Below are 16,473 nucleotides of genomic sequence, written 5' to 3' on the forward strand. Positions count from 1 at the left end.
CAAACTTTACAGAAGCTCTTCTGCGAACCTTGCAGAACTAGCACTCCTGAAAGAAAGGATATAGCGGAGACAAGGCTTAGCCACAGCCTGGGGGATGTTTCCAGAATGAGATTTTCACTCTGCAGCGGAGTTTTAATCTGCCAGGAAGTTTCAGGCAGAATACAGTCAACCATATAGTGGACGTAGTGTCCGAGGAGCCATACAATCGATTTAGTCTTCGTCCGAGGGAAGATGGAAAAGCCTGGACGCAGAAGAATTTCAACCGAGGCAGCAGCCAGTTGTCGGCGAATCCCGTTCCAGTGTTTTCGTCCGCCAGAGACAGGTCTGTGTGGTAATGTATCAGGTTTAAGACGTGTGTTGCAAAGATCAGTCGGACTAGGATCAGTTCGTTGGCAGGGTTCACTGGTCGGGGTCAGACTGTGAATGACTGTATACCACGGTGAGGCGACTTACATGAAACCACACAGTTTTCCAGGATATCAAGGCGCGGCCATTTCAGCTGGGGAGGGGGATGCTTGTACTCCCCGGCGAGTAAGCAAAGATCACGTAGTAAGGTGTGTCACTGACAAAATGTTGACTCCCAGGAAACTTATTATAATAAAATCTTATGTACGTGTCACAATTTAGAGCTGATCCGGTCAAAATCGGCAGGCGAGCCTGATTGGCATGTAATAGAGTGAGTAGCTCGAGTAAAGATTAAAAATTTACGCCATACGAACAATACTTTTATATTAGGAAGACATAACCCTCCAAGGGGACTGGGCTTCGCTACTGCTTGGTACTGAGGACGAAAAACTTGTGTTTCCAAAGGAAACGACCGGACAATTGCATCAATTTGCACTCCATCATCGCAGGGAGCGGGAATATTTGGGCAACACAGTACACTTTACTGAAAATTTAGGAATCACAGTACACTTTGCCGTAAATGTAGGAATCTAATATCCGCACTGTGTGAAGAAGACTAAGGGCACGGCGTTCTTGTTCACGTATTGCTCCTTGAATTAGATTCGTCACCTGCCGCTAACTGAGTACAGTCATTTTCATCGAGCAGCGATCCACGGTAAATCCCAACGCTTTGTGGCGAGCAACCACCGTTGGCGATGGAATGACAACGTGTTGGAAACTCTGCAATGTTAATAGGGTACATTGCTGTTCATTAATTAGGACCCTAGAATAAGAACAAAAAGAATCCAGTATGTCCTTAACGAAGGATATTTGTCGACATAATGTAGCAATACCATAACGTCAACCGCGTACGCTCTTACTGAGAAGTTTTCTCCTAATATGTTCCAGCCACACAAATGATCAACAATAAGGCGAAGCCGAGGTTCTAAGGTCGAGGCAAAAAGCGACGTGGAGATGGAGCTTCCATGCAGAAAGCGCCATCGGACGGTAATCTCAAAAGTAAATTGTCCATTCAAAACGACAGTTACATGAATACCAGTAAAAAGATTGGATAATAGCTGAAAATCAGTATAATTGAGATCCGTTGCCTTGAGCACCTGCATCAAGAAACCGCGACTCACCAGGTCAAATGTGTTATGAAAATCAGATAAAAATGGCTCTGAGCACTATGGGACTTAACATCGATGGTCATCGGTCCCCTAGAACTTAGAACTACTTAAACCTAGCTAGCCTAAGGACATCACACACCACCCAGCCATCACGAAGCAGAGAAAATCCCCGACCCCGCGGGGAATCTAACCCGGGAACCCGGGCGTGGGAAGCGAGAAAAATCAGATAAAGCAAGGCTCTAGAGACAGACGTCTCTGCAGCCACCGATACAACGTCCCTGCTTTCGACTACAGAGGTCAGAATCGTGCAACGAGGCACATAGCTTTCGTGAACAAACGGTTATTACCGCTCGGGCGACAGTTTTGTAATGAAAATTAAGTATTGTCTTCGGGCGGAAATTATTAATGTCTGGACGACCGGTTGTCTTCTTGATTATACCGATTTTATCAACTTTGAAGGTGTCAGCAATCAACCCTCCCCCCGAATCGCCACCAGTGACGTAATGGTATCATTTAAAGATGCCAAAAATATACATAAAATTCCTTAGAAATACCGTCTAGAAACGACGATTTTTGCGACGGTGAACCAGCAAAAAGGCGATATATATCAGCGCGAGTGAAGTCACTTAGGAAACCAACATGTAATGTGGGAGTAACACGCAATCCAGTAGAGGAATAAATGCATCAGAAGTAATCGGATCAGTAGCAGGGACATCACGCTAAAGGTCGGTAAAGTAACTGCAGATCCTCTGGAAATGTCAAATTGGTATGCAAGCTCGTGTCCTTTTTCGACGCGTCCGCAACCGGATGATGTGATATAAGAAGCTTGGTCCATCCTGTAGGGAGGAGCTAGATTTTGATCGGACCCTGAATTCTTCCATTTATTGCTCCTTTAACTGAAGGAGCTTCGCCTTAACACGGTGCCCGTCATAAAGTAAAATAATAAAATTCCTGGGTCCGACGGAGGTCCCTCGCCTTCTCAGCGCTGTAACGCGTTAACGCTTTCCGGAGCAAGGAGCGTAGGAGGACAACGGCCCTGTGAACGCAAGATACGGGCCCAAACCTCTGGCCAGATAATCTCAGGAAAGGCGGTACAGTTTTACTGGTTGCGGCATATGATTTACAGTTACAGCTACGGCATAGAGATCAGTGAGACGAGTAGGTATCACGTCTATTGGTAACAGCTGTCCCCATGGAGAACCAGAAAGATAAAAGCGATATAGTTTTCTGCTGGAAGTAGCTGTAAAATGCGTATAACTAACGAAATTGGGATAGCGACAGGGCCACGCATCGCGTAATTGAGAAAAGCACACCAGACCGTTACTAAAATAAAAATTAAGGGTCTGATCCACAAGTGGCAAAACACAATTCAAAACTCCCCTAACAGAAGTTTCTGCGGAGTTTTACGAACTAAATAAACTATATCCTCTCTATATAAACGAGCACGATCTGTGGAACACACAGATCCTGTAGGGGCAGAAAGAATAATTAAAGTAAGGTCACAAAATCTGCAGCCTATTCCTCGGCCGTTATCAAGAACTTCGAAATCAATCAAGCATATTCCCTCTCTGGAAAACAACGCAGTACTATTAGACAGTTCAGGAGCCACATTGCAGAAAGTAGGAAAGCCGGGAACAGAAACATTTTCAGATAATTTCTTGCAAAAAATCCAGTCTGCACTTGAATCGTAAATAAATTGTCGCTGCACTGCAAGTCTAGACTCGGAAAAAATGCTCTTCACATTCAAGGTGAGAAAGGTACAGGTCTACATGTATTTATTAACAAAACTATGCAGTTGATTACGTACAACTGACAGTTAAAATTGTTTATCGGAGTCCATGACAGAGTAAAAGGACGAATCCTAAAGTAAAGAGGTGGATTCTTCTCTTCCCCCTCTTTCCGTTTCTTATTTTTTTCTTTTTTCGTGATGCCACGAGCTCAGGTTGCAAACGAGTATAGCATGGGGCAACGCAAGGGAGGGGGGTGGGGGGGGGGGGTGGGAGGGAGGTCCCGTGGAAAATCAATATCAGGAATATAGGATACACGCCACTTTTCCAGAGGTGGGTGATGCGACTCCTGGGAACAAAAACCAAAAGCTGAGGGTGCGTCTTTTACCGTAACATTTTCCACTGGCACACATGTGCCGAGCTGGTTCTGTTCAGCAGTGGCCTGTGGCATACATTCCCCATCGAGTGTGCAGAAGAATGGTGGGAAGACACTTGGATGTCTGGCAAGACCATCGATATAGTCAGGAGCTCCGGAATCCTCTTGTGATTCAGACAAGGCAGTTTCGGTCTCTGGTCTCACATCAGAGGGGCTAATGGACGCTTTTGACTCCTGAACAGCAACCGACAGTATAGTCAGGAGCTCCGATATCCTCATGTGCTTCAGACGAGGCGGTCTTGGTTTCAGGTCTCCCATCAGAGGAGGTATTGGGCGCTTTTGACTCCTGAACAGCAACCGACAATATAGTCAGGAGCTCCGGAATCCTCATGTGATTCCGACGAGGCGGTCTCGGTCTCAGGTCTCACATCAGAGGGGGTATTGGACGCTTTTGACTCCTGAACAGCAACCAACATGTTATCGTCCGGCCTCCTTGGACAGAATCTGTTCCGTAGAGCGGAAAATGGAATAGGAATCGTCTGTCTCTTCACCATCTTGTGTCCGTCTATGCTCGTTTTGAAGTGGAGTAAGTGACGGGGCACAAGCGACAGTGATAAAATACCTACGCGAGGTTAAATGTTGTAATGCGCTAGGACCATCACGCAATCGCTCGCGTTGCCCCCAGAAAATTTATCAGCCACAATGGATGTAACTTGAGGATCCATGTCCACGAAAATTATCCTTTCACGTTATTCAAAAGTTGATTTTAAGACCGTGACACGGCGCAGGCAATTTGTGTGGAGTTGGTCACACTCATTACATAAAGAATCGGTTCCTTCTTGTCATGTGTTTACTGTATTATACGCTGAAGAGCCAAAGAAACTTGTACGACTGATAACATGCAGGCTCCTAGCGAGCACACAGAAGTGCAGCAACACGAAGTGGCATGGACTCGACAAATGTCGGAAGTAGTGCTAGAAGAAATTGACACCATGAATCCTGAAGGGATGTCCATCACTCCTTAAGAGTACGACGGGGTTGGCACTTCTTCTGAACAGCATGATGCAAGGCTTCCCAGATATTCTTAATAACGTTCGTGTCTGAGGAGTTTGGTGACTAGTGGAAGTGTTTAAACTCAGAAGAGTGTTCCGGGAACCACTCTGTAGCAATTCAGGACGCGTCGGGTGTCGCACTGTCCTGCTGGAATTGTCCAAGTCCGTCGGAATTCGCAATGTACATGAATGGATGCAGGTGATCAGACGTGATGCTTACTTACGTGTCACCCGTCAGAGTCCTATCTAGAAGTATCAGGGTTCTCATATCACTCCAATTGCACACGACCCATACCATTACAAAGCCGGGAACAGTCCCTTGATGAGACGCAGGGTCCATGGATTCATGAGGTTGTCTCAATACCCATACATGTCTGTCTGCTCGATACAATTTGAAATGAGACTCGTCCGGCCAGACAACAGTCCATTGTCCATGTCGATACCCCAGGCGAGGCGTAAAGTTTTGTGTCGTCCAGTCAAAAAGAGTACACTAGTGAGCCTTCGGTTCCGAAAGCCCTTTCATGCTGTTTCGTCGAATGGTTCATACGCTGACACTTACTGATGACCCAGCATAGAAATGTGTAGCAATTTGCGGAAGGGTTGCTCTTCTGTCACGTTAGCGATTCTCTTCAGTCGTCGTTGGTCCCGTTCTTGAAAGGTCTTTTTCTGGCCACAGTGATGTTGTAGATTTGAAGCTTTCCTGGATTCCTGGTATTCACGCTACACTCGTGGAATGGACGTACGTGAAAATCTCCACTTCACCGCTACCTCGGAGATGTGTCCTATCGTTAGTGCGGCAACTATAACACCATGTTCAGACTCAGTTAAATCTTGATAACTGGCATTTTAGCAGCAGTAACCGGTATAACAACTGCACCAGACATTTATTGTCTTATATATGCGTTGCCGACCGCAGCGCCGTATTGTGCCTGTTTATATATCTCTGTATTTGAATACGCATACCTATACCAGATTCTCTGCCGCTTCAGTGTATGTACTCGATAATTACATACCTGTAAATGAGAGCGGATATTCCACCTGATCACAATGTCCAGGGATCGAACACCACTATAGACTTGAAACCGATGTTGAGCGGACCAACTTTCCGACCGTATATTCTGTATATCCCCAAACGGAAGCAGACATCAATTTGGAGCGGAAGGTTAAACACCCTAACATTGATATATTCTACCTCCGCGTTCGCCGGAATAACCATACAATTAGAGCCAACACGGTGAGTGAAAGGGAATCATTATCCGTTCCAAAAAAGGATCAGAAGCGAGTATACAAATTTGATATAAAATACATACGATTCAGAATCGAAGTAAGCTGTGTGAATCTTTGTATTATCTATAAGCCAATCATGAATTTCATACGAACTTAGCTGCATGTTCAGTGTGCTTTTGTCACAACTATAATTGACAGTACTTTTGCGTTCAATGTTCCTGGGAGCGAGCCATGGACATCATCATGGAGCAAGACAATGCCGCTTCAGAACTGAATCAGAAACACCATAGACCAACAGGTAAACAACGATGTGACGCACACAACGATATACACGACACTGACGAAAAACAAGGAAGTTCACGCTGCGCTCCGTTAGAGGCAGGAGGAGGCAGAAAATACTCGTCCTCCATGTAAAAAGGGAATGCCAGCTGACTTACTAGAAAATCTGTTGCCCAGTGTCGGCGAATAAGTAAGATACTGCAGTGCCAGTGTTATTCCGAATTACAATGCAAAGTTTCTTTGGACAGGCATGCATGTCCTCTGACACTCCACTCCTTTAAACGTTCGTCATATACCAGTAAAGACATCCTGTGAATGCGTTAGCGTCACTAGAATAAATGGCTGGGGTTAGGAGTGGACCCTTATTCTATGACAGAGCACATCGGTGATTACCTGTAAAATTGGTGTCTCTATTATTGTCAAAGAAGGAAACGAGTTTACATAGACTGTGACATGACAATTTCAGGACAGGTGTCAATATTACACTACGTCTTGTTTAGCAGAAATAACACTGACCACAACAATATCAGATTTAAACAGAAGGTTCTCTACAAGATTTTTCTTGAAACTTGGTAACAGATTAAAACTGTGTGCCCGACCGAGACTCGAACTCGGGATCTTTGCCTTTCGCGGGCAAGTGCTCTACCAACTTTTTTTTTTCAGAATGTTTCAAATAAATTGACAGATGTGGGGTTCGTACCCACGCCCCACTTACGGGATTCAGAGCTTAAATCTGGCACTTTAGAACTCTTTTTTTTAACTTTGCCTTTCACGGCAAGTGCTCTACTAACTTTCTTTAAATTTTTTTCTCTCCTTTTTTTGTAAATTTTTCTCTATCAAACGTTTGTTTTTATATGGAAAAAGGTGTCGATGAAATAGAATTCGAAACTAATAGTATGATGCTAAATAAAAAAAAAGAAGTAACCAAATCCTGCACGCCATTCCCTGTGCATGGCTCATCTGCGCACTGATTCCATGTTCCAAGTTGATAAAACATTTCGCAGCGTGTGGAGCTCCATGACGGCGGTCATCCTCTGCCCGGTACTCCCCAACTGTGAGGGGGTTATCGGAGACACTGCGCAAATAGTTCGCAAATAGTTGTCGGTATCGGGGTGTACACTCAAGTGTGCTATGACTGTCCTGGAGAAATTGCCAGTAATCAAGTACCATTTTCTCATCATCTCGAAAGAGGTAGTATATGGACATGCCTTTAAACCATGTGAGAGCGTGAGTCTTCGCAAGTGGGAAATAAGTATCCTCTGGACAAAGGAGGAGCCGTGGCTCAATTGTGCGAGGCGCGATATGTAGGTAGCAGGCGAGCATCTTCTGCACTAGCAGCCATACCTCTAACGCCATTCCACATGTTAAACGGTGTTCGTCAGTATCCACGAGGTGGCAACGTGGGCAAAGGGGGGAATCCGACATCCCAATAGCGTGCAGCCTTTGTCGTGTTACAAACTTCCCGTTCACCACCTGGTACCACGCTGCTCGTACCCGCGTGGGGAGAAACGACTTCTGGACTGTTCTCCACAATGCAGGCCACAGGGTGGTCGGGCTTTTCCTCTCAATCGTATTGCGTGGGATGGACCTTAGCAGCACCCGGTAAACGTCTCTCGCCTTGGGAGCGCGAGTGTTGGGGAGGTCTGGGTGCACGTAACTATACTCAAGAATAAATGCCGAGGGGTGCGAGAGTGAGGGTGTAATGTGCGCAACCGTGACGGGTGGCAGAAGAGACGCCGGCAGCAATTCCTCTAACAGATGTCCCGTAAGGGAAGCTTCTTTGTGGGTCCACAATTTCATCATTGTGCATAAGTATAACGCTGTAGCTCTCGCTCGCACATTTATAAGTCCCAGTCCGCCATCACGCGGGGGGAGGCTGAGTGTTTCGTAGCGGACTTTGAATAGGTGTCCGGCGGTAAGGTAATATCCAAACGCTGCTTGCAGTCTGTGTGCCATCGCTGTCGATATCGGTAGGACCTGAGCCATGTGGATCATCTTAGTCGCCACGTGCAGGTTGAGGTATTCCACACGCTGTAGGAAGTCCATCTGTCGAAGTAGGTTCCGGCGAACTTCTGTGCGTATTGCCTGTAGTAATTGTGCATAGTTCATGGCAGCCGTGCGGCGCATATCCTGTGTAAATGTTATGCCCAAGAACCGGATCTTGTTGACTAGTGGGAGTGGAGCTAAAGCGTCCTCCTGTAGACCTCTCCCAATGGGCATCGCTGCCGACTTGGCCACATTCATGAGGCTGCCCGCTGCCAATCCATAGCGATTGATCCATTGTATCACCGAGCGTACCTCGTCACCAGATCGGACAAGTAACAGAAGGTCATCAGCATATATCCTGCAGTGAAATGTGTGATCCCTCAATGACATGCCCGAGAGCGTGTTTTAAAACCTTCCGACAAGTGGTTCGAGTGCGATCGCGTAAAGGATCATGGAGAGTGGGCATCCTTGGCGAACCGACCGTCGGATCGGAAAGGGACCCGAAATCCGTCCATTTACCAGTACACGGGATGCAGCTCCACGGAAAAGGCGCTGAATGATGTCGAGAAAGCCAGGCGGGAAGCCCATGTGGGCCATAACGGACAGGAGGAACTTGTGGTGAAGTCTGTCGAAAGCGTGGTCGAAATCAATGGAGATCAGAGCAGCTCGAAGGCGACAGGATGTGGCGATAGCTATTAAATCCCTGCATTCGCTGGTTGCCGTTTGCATGTTGGTCACTCGGCCCTGTGTCGTTTACTCCATGGAGAGGAGTAGGGGCAGAACTTTCTTTATGCTGCTGGCGAGTAGTCGGGCGAAGATTTTATAGTCCGCGTTGAGCATTGTAATTGGCCTGTAGTCCTCGACCGTCCGACCTCGAGAAGGTTAGTGTATCGGTATGAGGAGACCTTCCACGAATCCAGGCGGCAAGTGGGAAACGGGGGTCATCAGTTCTTGGTACATGGTGATCCATCGGGGCTTCATTAGACAACAGAAAGTCGGATAAAACTCGAGCGGCAGTCCGTCTGGCCCGGGAGATTTGTTGAGTGCTCCCTTGTTCAGCACGTCCTCGAAGTCGTCCCTCGTAAGTCCAGCTAACAGCGTCGTCACTGCTGCATCGTCGAGGGTGTGCGACACGTGCTGCAGTATGTCGTGCCCATCCGCTTCCTCTGTATTCACCTCGTCGTAAAACTGGCGATAGTGGTCTACAAAGGCTTCTGTAACCGCCGCCTGAGTCATTACGACCCTACCACCTGGCAATGTGAGGTCCGTGATCAGCTGCTGTCGGCGTCGGCGGCTGTCGAGCACGATGTGATGCATAGACGGGTTTTCTGCTTCCGCTCGGTCTTGACGTCGCGATCGCACGACGAACCCCTCCAAACGTTTCCTCGTAAGCGACAATATTTTACCTTTAATCCTGCGGCTTTCCATTTGTCGGTTTGGAGAGGGTGGTTGGCTGGCGAGTTAGCGGAGCATCATGTAATAAAAGTTGGTATATATATGCGATCTAGGCGACTGGCTGAGTAACCAGTAAGATATGTCGGCCCAGGACGGTCACCGTGTAGTGTCTCCCACGTGTCGATGAGAAGCATATCACGAACCAGAAGCCGAATTCTTGACACGTCGAGAAATGAGGGACTTGGTCTTTGGGGTGGAGCACACAGTTAAAGTCACCGCCGAAGATATATTGATCGAAGCGACTGATAGAGGGGCGATATCCTCCGAGTAGAACAGCTATCGTTCGCGGCGTTGGTCAGTTCCTGATGGGGCATAAATGTTAATGATGCGCGTGCCCAGTGCTGTGATCGCCAGCCCCCTTCCTGACGGAAGGTAAGTCACTTCTTCGATGGCAATTCCGTCGCGCACCAGTATTGCCGTACCGCTGCCATTTCGGTCCGCCAGTGACCTATATGTCACATAACCGTAGAAAGCAGGGAGGGCCGCTATATACACTTCTTGCAACAGGGCAATGTCAACGTCCGAAGAACGAAGCATCTCACGCAGCAACTGGATCTTCACTGCCGTTCGTATCGTGTTGAGGTTAATCGTGGCGATACGATAAGCCTGTTGCCGAACCGCAGGTGCTAAGTTTTCCATTAAGACTGGAATTACGCTTCGGACTGTATTAACACCTCCGCATCCCCCCAAACCTCACCTTCAGTCCTTTCTAGAGAGCCGGCGCCAATGGCGTGGGCCCTGTTGGCGTAACTTGCATGGTGGCGTCGTCGTCGTGGACATCCGCCCACGTCGGGGAACTCAAAGCCAGATCGGTTTCCCTAGCTTCCTCAGGACACGGCATGGGTGCTTGCACTCCAGAAGGTGGTGGGCAGCGTCTGTCCGGCGTATCGGCATCCGAGTTTGCCACTGTAGATACGTGTGGTTTGTCCTCAGTTCCGTTCGCTGGTGCCACACTGCAGCAAACGGCGGCTGCCTCTGTGGTAGCGACGTCACTGAAGGTGGAGTCGTCGTCCTCTGGAGGCTGTGTCGCATTTCGTTCGGATGGTGCTCTACGCCTCCGCTTCCGTCGCTTCGGAGAGCGTTGCTTCCTGACGTGTCCTTCTGTGTCAGACGATGGCAAAGATTCACGACGTTCCGGCACAAAGGCAGCCGTAGGCACAATAAGCGAGTCTACGGCAATGCTGTCGTCATGTATTTTGCTATCCGTCGACGGGGGCGGCGGTATCGGAGTTGAATCCGTAGCTTGTGGAACTGGTGTGTCGTCATCGCACTGTATTGGAGGATGGAGCCGCGACCCAACAGTGGATGTCGGGTGTCGTGGTGAAGCGGTAGCTGTCGTGAGGGCTGGTGCATAAGTCACGGGAAGCAGCGTCGGCTGCGACGGCGGGTCCTCGGCAGCCGGCGGCAGTTGAGTGATTCGACGTTGGATACATTCGGATCTGAGGTGTCCCTCCTTCCCACAACCAGAGCAGGTCTTCGGTTGCCCGTCGTAGATGACGATTGCACGGCGGGCCACTGATATTCAGATATGAAGGTACATGTCTTTTAATTTCTATTAGGATCTGACGGACTCCGTTCAGCACAGGATAAGTCTGGAATTGCGTCCATTTTTACGCAATATGATCATGCACCGTGCCGTAGGGGCGCAGCGCTGTCACGACGTCCTCCGCGGGTAGTTCGAAAGGAAGTTCGAAAAGTCTGATCGTGCGAAGACCCATGGTAGAATAATCGACGTGCACAGTCCCCACATTGCCATCAGCTTGGCAGAAACGGAGGCCCTGTTTCGTTTCCCGAAGGATCCGTTCACATGTTGCGTCGTTGATGATCTTGACATATACGATACTGCTCACAATGGACAAGTGAATGCCGAGAATGTCGGTCGCCGGGATTTTAACTTCTTCTCGTAGGAATCGTTCGACTTCGAGTGCTTTGGGCAGTGCAAATTCGTTGCGCAACGTAAATTTGAGCGTCGATTTTCTGTACTGGTGCGCCATAGTGATCTACAGGGTGTTTCAAAAATGACCGGTATAATTGAAACGGCAATACAAACTAAACGAGCAGCGATAGAAATACACCGTTTGTTGCAATATGCTTGGGACAACAGTACATTTTCAGTCAGACTAACTTTCGAAATTACAGTAGTTACAATTGTCAACAACAGATGGCGCTGCGGTCTGGGAAACTCTATAGTACGATATTTTCCACATATCCACCATGCGTAGAAATAATATGGCGTAGTCTCTGAATGAAATTACCTGAAACCTGTGACAACGTGTCTGGTGGAATGGCTTCACATGCAGATGAGATTTACTGCTTCAGCTGTTCAATTGTTTCTGGATTCTGGCGGTACACCTTGTCTTTCAAGTGTCCCCGCAGAAAGAAGTCACAAGCGTTCATGTCTGGCGAATAGGGACGCCAATCCACGCCGTCTCCTGTATGTTTCGGATAGCCCAAAGCAATCACACGATCATCGAAATATTCATTCAGGAAATTCAAGACGTCGGCCGTGCGATGTGGTCGGGCACCATCTTGCATAAACCACGAGGTGTCCGCAGTATCGTCTAAGGCAGTTTGTACCGCCACAAATTCACGAAGAATGTCCAGATAGCGTGATGCAGTAATCGTTTCGGATCTGAAAAATGGGCCAATGATTCCTTTGGAAGAAATGGCGGCCCAGACCAGTACTTTTTGAGGATGCAGGAACGATGGGACTGCAACATGGGGCTTTTCGGTTCCCCATATGCGCCAGTTCTGTTTATTGACGGAGCCGTCCAGGTAAAAATAAGCTTCGTCAGTAAACCAAATGCTGCCCGCATGCATATCGCAGTCATCAATCCTGTGCACTATATCGTTAGCGAATGTCTCTCGTGCAGCAATGGATAGAGGTGTAAACTCTGGCGCACGGAGACGATACGTGTACGTTGGCGTCATTTGGACCGCAGCTGCAACACGGCGAACGGAAACCCGACGCCGCTGTTGGATCACCTACTGCACTAGCTGCGCGTTGCCCTCTGATGTTGCGTATGCAGTCGCCCTACCTTTCCAGCACGTTCATCCGTCACGTTACCAGTCCGTTGAAATTTTTCAAACACATCCTTTATTGTATCGCTTTTCGGTCCTTTGGTTACATTAAACCTCCGTTGAAAACTTCGTCTTGTTGCAACAACACTGTGTTCTAGGCGGTGGAATTCCAACACCAGAAAAATCCTCTGTTCTAAGGAATAAACCATGATGTCCACAAGCACACTTGCACGTTGTGAACAGCACACGCTTACAGCAGAAAGACGACGTACAGAATGGCGCACCCACAGACTGCGTTGTCTTCTGTATCTTTCACATCACTTGCAGCGCCATCTGTTGTTGAAAATTGTAACTACTGTAATTTCGAAAGTTTGTCCGCCTGAAAATGTACTGTTGTCCCAAGCATATTGCAACAAACGGTGTATTTTTATCACTGCTCGTTTAGTTTTTATTGCCGTTTCAAATATACCGGTCATTTTTGAAACACCCTGTATATGCTGAGTACGGCACGCGCGAAACGGCCGGGTACGATGTAAACAACACGAGCGCTCGCTCCGCGGCAGGAACACAAACAGCGCGTCCTCACCGCAGCACAGCCAAAGGCCAACTGCACTGAGCTACCGAAGCACGACTCAAGCCCGGTCCTCACAGCTTCACTTCTGCCAGTATCTCGTCTTCTACCTTTCAAACTTTATAGAAGCTCTCCTGCGAACCTTGCAGAACTAGCACTTGCCCGCGAAAGGCAAAGGTCCAGAGTTCGAGTCTCGGTCGGGCACACAGTTTTAATCTACCAGGAAGTTTCATATCAGCGCACACTCCGCTACAGAGTGAAAATCTCATTCTGGAAGATTTTTCTTACTTCTAGTCAGTGAAGTTGTCCAGTATTACGACAGATCATCCGATTCCGGTTCTAAGCTAAGGATAAAAATCAAGTCCACGGAGGATGGTTAGCCTTTGTGACAAGATGAACAACGGATTACACAAGGTTGATCGAGTTCACAGTACACGCAAGCTGGTGGTCCAAACATTTTACACCTCTACCACCGGCATTTACCTTTAACTAGGAAGTGATGGCAGCTGCAAGGCTTTCTCGCCCTCTGAAAATACCATAAAAAGCTAATCAAAATCTTTAGTGATTTTATCAGCCGAAACTGTCCTATGTTTCTCGTAAGGTAGGAAAACATGCACTCATTCTTAGTCTGGAAAATACGGCGATAAACATGTGCACAGATGGAGCAGCGTGTATACCTCCATGCCCTCTTAGGTCTCTTAAGAACAATTAACTACATGGCTGTTTCGTTTCTCCACTATCGGAGGTCAACCAATCTAATTTCTATCTGAATGTCAGCCAATGTGAACGCAGTGTCCACACAGAATTCCTCTTTTGGCGTTGTACAGAGTGTGATGCGCTCTGTTCTACACTTGACGCCGGTTCAGAGGATTCCCCAAAGTTTTCGGTATTGTGTCTTTTGTAACAAACAGTCCACCACATGTATCCTTTCGTGCTTCACCTCACGTGTTTTTCAGACCAACGGGAGCGTTCCTTTCATCTTGTGGAAAATACCCCTGCCAATCGCAAAGAGCCTACCTTTAAACTGCGTCGAAACATCGCCCCTTTTTTCTCCTTCCGAGTTTATTTAAGCCAATCGGACATTTAGTGCTCACTACTGAGGCCTGAAAGTTACACGCGTACATCATGAGTATACAATGGGCCTTTCACATGATCAGTTGCGTCACTGGTCTGTTTGCGCTGATCTAGAAATTGCCCTATGCAGTTTTCTAAATAATTTCTCCATCGAAAGCAGTGCTGGACCGCTACCCGCTCCCCTGGATGTATCGCCCTGAAGCCTTCGTTGTCTCTTCCGCTGCGGGCCACCAACCCCTGTTAGGAGCCTTCTGTTGTACACAGGCCATGATGACATAACTCGCGTCTGACCCCAAACTAAAATGTTTCTCCGAGCAGTTCTTTTCACCTTTTTGGTCATGCAGGATTTGGGTTCGGTGTGTTATTACCGTCGAATCGAGTGTCATCCCTTTGCATTACATACTGTACTTTCTGATAGGCATATCTGCTCACTATCACCAAAGTATCTCAGGTGACATATCCTTCTACTTGTTACATCGTATAAAATCTCATATAAGGTGCGAAATTAACATTCATGGAAGCTGCCACGTTACAGTCTGTGTGCAGGTTATAAATATTTTTATTGCTCATCCTCGTTTTGTGTGTTACAGGAGGTGGCTCTTGTAATTTTGTCTGTTACTTTTATGAGCTCATGAAGCCCAAAACCGAGGCTTTCTACAATTTGCAGCCGGAAATTTGGCGGGCAGTGGCTGCTTGGATCCTTGCTCTGATTATTCTATTAAATCTGTCAGCATATGCTATCTATAACTTGTAACAGTTGCTGCTCTGCTCATTGTGTTGATGACTCTTAATTATGCCACCAGTTGCTTCTTTTAAGTAGTAACAGCGAATATGGTTAGCAGTTGCTGATCTGTTCACTGATTATTCCATTTAATTCAACCATTTAATCCTTAAGCTGTAGTAATAAATCTAGTGGTCAGATCCTCTTTAACTCATAGGACTGAATCTTTTTATTAAATGCCGCCAACAGACGCTTTCTCTGAGCGATAACATTAAATCTGATGTGCAGGTGCTGTTTAACTCATTGGATTTTTTTATGAAACACTATCAGCAATTGTTTTTCTCAAATTGTAATAGTAAATCATGTTATCAGCTGCTGTTTCAATGTTCATAAACTCCTGGAAATGGAAAAAAGAACACATTGACACCGGTGTGTCAGACCCACCATACTTGCTCCGGACACTGCGAGAGGGCTGTACAAGCAATGATCACACGCACGGCACAGCGGACACACCAGGAACCGCGGTGTTGGCCGTCGAATGGCGCTAGCTGCGCAGCATTTGTGCACCGCCGCCGTCAGTTCAGCCAGTTTGCCATGGCATACGGAGCTCCATCGCAGTCTTTAACACTGGTAGCATGCCGCGACAGCGTGGACGTGAACCGTATGTGCAGTTGACGGACTTTGAGCGAGGGCGTATAGTAGGCATGCGGGAGACCGGGTGGACGTACCGCCGAATTGCTCAACATGTGGGGCGTGAGGTCTCCACAGTACATCGATGTTGTCGCCAGTGGTCGGCGGAAGGTGCACGTGCCCGTCGACCTGGGACCGGACCGCAGCGACGCACGGATGCACGCCAAGACCGTAGGATCCTACGCAGTGCCGTAGGGGACCGCACCGCCACTTCCCAGCAAATTAGGGACACTGTGGCTCCTGGGGTATCGGCGAGGACCATTCGCAACCGTCTCCATGAAGCTGGGCTACGGTCCCGCACACCGTTAGGCCGTCTTCCGCTCACGCCCCAACATCGTGCAGTCCGCCTCCAGTGGTGTCGCGACAGGCGTGAAGGGAGGGACGAATGGAGACGTGTGGTCTTGAGCGATGAGAGTCGCTTCTGCCTTGGTGCCAATGATGGTCGTATGCGTGTTTGGCGCCGTGCAGGTGAGCGCCACAATCAGGACTGTATACGACCGAGGCACATAGGGCCAACACCCGGCATCATGGTGTGGGGAGCGATCTCCTACACTGGCCGTACACCTCTGGTGATCGTCGAGGGGACACTGAACAGTGCACAGTACATCCAAACCGTCATCGAACCCATCGTTCTACCATTCCTAGACCAGCAAGGGAACTTGCTGTTCCAACAGGACAATGCACGTCCGCATGTATCCCGTGCCACCCAACGTGCTCTAGAAGGTGTAAGTCAACTACCCTGGCCAGCAAGATCTCCGGATCTGTCCCCCATTGAGCATG

Source organism: Schistocerca gregaria, chromosome 5, assembly GCF_023897955.1.
Source record: "Schistocerca gregaria isolate iqSchGreg1 chromosome 5, iqSchGreg1.2, whole genome shotgun sequence".
In the NCBI taxonomy this organism is placed as follows: Eukaryota; Metazoa; Arthropoda; class Insecta; order Orthoptera; family Acrididae; genus Schistocerca; species Schistocerca gregaria.